The following is a 4,886-nucleotide window of genomic DNA, read 5'->3' as shown; positions in this document are numbered from 1 at the left end:
CGCCAGCTACAGGCTAAGCCCCGCCCCCAGCCCTCCGCCCCCCCATGGCGCCCTCCCCACAGGGCCTTGAGCTGCCCCACAGCGCCCCCTACAGCGCCTCGGCCCCTCCCCCAGCTCCCTCTTCAGGGTAAGCCCCGCCCCCAGAACGCCTCTTCCTCTGTGCCCTGGACCTGCCCAATGATGCCCGGAGTGTGGGGGGGGTGTCACCCGAGTGCCTCCTTGTGCAGATGCGCCCCCCCATGTCCCCCCACGTTCCAGGCGCTGGTCACTAGACCCCAGCCCCCTCTCAGGCACCCCCGCCCCTCAGCACTTCCCCACTCGTCCTCAGTGCCCAGTGTACGCCTTCCCGCCGCCAGGTCAATCAGCTTTCACCCCCTTTCACCATTGCCCCCCGCCCTCCATGAGCCCCCCATTCTGACTTCGAAGCTCCGAGACCTTGCCCCTGCCTGTCGGAGCTGGTCACTGGAACTTGGCCCTGCCTGGCACATAGTGGGCGCTTCACAGACGTTCCTTAGCTACTGGCGGCCCGTGCTTGCCCTCCGCCGTCTGACCGCCTGCCTGGTCCAGGAGCCCCCATCTTCCCCTGACCCCCCCATGTTACCCCTTCACCGGGAGCCCTGACCTTCCCCCGACCCCTCCCCCATTCTGTGCCCTGGGGATCAAGACTCCCGCCTCCCCCACCCTGGCCATCTCCCCTGCTCCCAGACTGGCCCCACCGTCTCTGCCATGATGCCCACTGACACGCTGCCCTGCCCTTCGCATGGCCTGGCCTCAATCCATCCGCTTTCAGTTCCACAAACCTCGGTTTAAGTTCTTCTGTTCTGGGAATCGGAAATGCATAGAAAGAGAGCAGCCTGCCCTCGAGGAGCTTCCATTCTCTTAGGGAAGACAGGCAGTGGGAGCAGGAGAGTATACTACACTAGGGATTGAGGGGGAGAAGGGGTTTCCAGCATCCCTGCAATTTGTCACCCTGTGGGTCAGTAGACAAGGGTATCACATTTAAAATGGAACCAGGGGCTGATGAATGTTTACAGGCAGTCTGAAAAACTCTGTGCACCCTGGCACCCTCTGAAGTCCACAAACTAACCTACTGTGTGCCAGGCAAAAGGCTGAGTGCTAGGGACTCAAAGAAGGGCAAAGGCAGCCTCTGCTCTAAAGGAGCTCCTTCCCCGCCTGGGAGATACAACCAGGTGTAGACAAGACACAGGCAGGAGAAACCAGAAACGGTGCCAATGGGTGAGGGACCAGCAGCACTGTCAGGAGCCGGAGGGTGCTGCCTGACCCCTAAGCTAGGCCACCTTGATCTGTGTGCAGCGCGTTGCCACGGCAGAGGCCAACCCGCGATTGTCAGACCTGCTCTAATGGGGGGACCTGGTGGAGACCCTCAGAGAACCGACCTGTGTTTGTGTCAGGGGGATGTTATCTGAAGGCTTTCAAGTGTGGGACAGCCTTCCTTCGTTTGTGTTCTGCTCCTGTCGCCGCCACACCATGGTCAGGCACCGTAGTAGTAGGACTCTTCCTGACAATTTATCCTGTAAAATGGGCCTTGCGATAGCACCTGCGTTGAAGGGTTGTTATGAGGAGGGAACAGTGTATTTAGCACAGTGTATGTAGTAGGTGAGTAATAAATGCTGAGTCCCTTCTCCTCTTCCCTGACATCAAACCTAGATCTCACATCCTGACCTTCTTCTGCCTTCTGGAGCCAAGGAGAAGAAGTATAATCCTTGATCACCAGGACAGGCCTTCAAGACAACCAGAGAGAATGAGAATATTCCTGTCGAGAACAGAGAATGTTTCATCTGCTAGCTTGCGCTCCAGGGCCTGGCACATGGTAGAAACTTAATAAATATTTGTTGATTCAATTATAAGGCATTTGCTGTGTGCCAGCCTAGTGCTGGACCCTGGGAAAACAAAGGCAGAAATGAAGCAATCCCTCCCCTCAGGGAGTTTCTATTCATCAGGGGAGATGATAGTAGAAACACCTACAAAGTAACTGCAAAGTCGATCTTCCTGGCTGGGGAGTGGGATGGGGTGGAATATGGATCCAGGTAGGCTTAATGTTAAAGGTCCTGCTTGAGCTGAGCTCTGAGGAGAACCAGAGATTCTAAGAGAACGTGGGGAGGCGGGGGAGAGCATTCCAGGCATAGAAGCCTCCCCATGTAAAGGGACAGGCAGGAAAGAATGTCGTTCATGAAGAGCAGAAAGACAGCCTGTTTGTCTGGACTGAAGAATGTGGAAAGGTAGGTTAAAATGAGCCTGTGAGGGTTTTAAACGCCAAACAGAGGGGTTTGGATTTGGTCCTAAAAGTCCTCGGGACCACTCATCGGCTCATGTGTGTGCTAGGTACTGGGGATACAAAAAGTCCCCCATTAGTACAGTTTTACTGTTTCCTCCTGTAAGTTACTGAGCTGTTCCTTCAAGAATTTGGATCCTTCGAAAAACAAACCAAAAATAAAAAAAGAATATGGATTCTTTGCTATTTACTGCATATATGTTCAGTATTGTTATAATTCATTGTCTATGTAACTTTTAGTAAAATGTAGTTTCTCTGATTATCTCTTCAGGTCTATTTAATTAGATGATTAGCTATTATCTATTGTATGCTATTATTAACACAGTATGTATTAGATAGATTTAGATTATCTATTCTTGCTTTTTCTTTTTTTTGGTGAGGTAAGGGGGTCACCCAGCTAGTAAAGGTCAAGTATCTGAGGCCAGATTTGCACTCAGGTCTTCCTGAATCCAGGGCCGGTGCTCGATCCACTGCGCCATCTAGCTGCCCCATACTTTTGCTTTTTCTAAGATCGTGATATTGCTACCCTTGCCTTTTTTTTCCCACTTCAACCAAAGCATAGTAGAGTCTGCTCTAGCCTCTAATTTTAAATCTGTATGTGTGTCTTTCTGTTTCAAGTGTGTTTCTTGTAAACAACATATTGTTGGATTCTGGTTTCTAATCCGTTCTGCTGTCCTCTTCCATTTTGTAGGTGAGTTCTTCCTATTCACATTCACAGTTATAATTGCTAACTGTGTATTTCACTCCATCCTATTTTCTTCTTTTTATCCTTCTCTTTTTCCCCTGTCCCCTCATCAAAAGTCCATTTTGCTTCTAGTCACTGCCTACCTTCATCTATCCTCTTTCTTATTACCTCCCCTTTCCACTGCTACTTCCTTATTGGGAAGATGAATTTCTATACCCAACTATGTGTGTATAAAAACGAACATATACGTATGTGTGTATGTATATATACATATATATTACACACACACACACACACACACACATATACTAAACACACATACACCATCTTTCTCTTTTTGAACCAGATCAGATGAGAATGATATTTAACCATAGCCCACTCCCCAACTCCCATTTCCCCCTCCATTGTAAAAACTCTTCCTTGTCTGCCTCTTTTACTTAAGATCATTTCTCCATTCTTCCTCTCTCCTCCCCTTTCTCCCAGTTCATCCCTCTTTCTCACCTTTCCATTCTTCTTTTGAAGAGTAGGCTCATGCCTCTATCCTCTGTCAAAGTAGACTCCTAACTGCCCTACCGATGATGAACTTCTTAGAGGTTATGTGTATCATTCTCTCCCATATAGGAATAGAAACAGTTTAACCTTTGTTTGTTCCTTATGATTTTTCACTCATCTTTACCTTTTTATACTTCTTTTGAGTCTTCTGTTTCAATGTCAAATTTTCTATTCAGCTCTGGTCTTTTTTTTTTTTTTTTGGCTAGACAGTGGGGTTAAGGGACTTGCCCAGGGTCACCTAGCTAGTAAATACCAAGTGTCTGAGGCTGGATTTGAACTCAGGTCCTCCTGACTTCAGGGCCGGTGCTCTATAGCTGCTCCTGATCTTTTCTTTAGGAATGCTTGAAAGTCCTCTATTTCATCAAATATCCATTTATTGCACTGAAAGATTGCGCTCAGTTTTGCTGGGTAGGTTATTCTTGGTTGCAATCCTAGTGCCTTTGCCTTCTGGAATATTATATTCTGAGTCCTCCACTTCTTTAACATGGAAGCTGCTGAATCTTATGTGATCCTGACTGTGGCTCCATGATATTTGAATTGTTTCTTTCTGGCTGCTTTCAGTATTTTCTCTTTGAACTGGGAGCGCTTGAATTTGGCTATAATACTCCTGGCAGTTTTCATTTTGAGATTTCTTTCAGGAGGTCAACAGTGAACTCTTTCAATTTCTACTTTGCCTTCTAGTGATATCTGAGCAGTTTCCTTTTATGACATCTTCAAATATGATGTCTAGGCTCTTTTTTTTTATCATGGTCTTCAAGTAGTCCAGTAATTCCTAAGTGATCTCTCCTCAATCTGTTTTCTAAGTCAGTTGTTTTTCCAATGAGATATTTCACACTTTTCTCTATTTTTTTTAGTCTTTGGATTTTGTTTTATTATTTCTTGATGTCTTCTGGAGTTATTAACTACCACTTGACTAGTTCTAATTTTTAAGGAGTTATTCTCTTCAGTGACGTTTTATACCTCTTTAACTATTCAGCCAATTCTCATTTTTAAGGAGTTATTTTTCTCAGTGATTTTTGTGCTTTTTTTTATCATGCTGTTGATTCTCTTTCATTTATTGTCATACATTGCTCATTTTTTCCCAACTTTCCCTCTACCACTCTTTATTTTATTTTTAAACTCCTTTTGCTCTTCTAGAAATCGCTTTAACTCTTCTAGAAATTCTTATCAAGCTTGTGTCCAATCTGCATTTTTCTGTGATGCTTTGCTTATAGCTGTTTTCACTCCAGTGTCATCTTCTGAGTTTGTCTCTTACGCTTCCTTGTCACCATAGTAGATTTTTATGGTCAGGTCCTTTTGTTGTTGTTGTTCGCTAATTTTTCTAATTTACTTTTTGACTTTGGACTTTTTATTAGA

The sequence above is a fragment of the Phascolarctos cinereus genome, unplaced genomic scaffold (genome assembly GCF_003287225.1).
Source record: "Phascolarctos cinereus isolate Bilbo 61053 unplaced genomic scaffold, phaCin_HiC Scaffold_9;HRSCAF=440, whole genome shotgun sequence".
In the NCBI taxonomy this organism is placed as follows: Eukaryota; Metazoa; Chordata; class Mammalia; order Diprotodontia; family Phascolarctidae; genus Phascolarctos; species Phascolarctos cinereus.
This window is presented reverse-complemented; position numbering follows the sequence as displayed.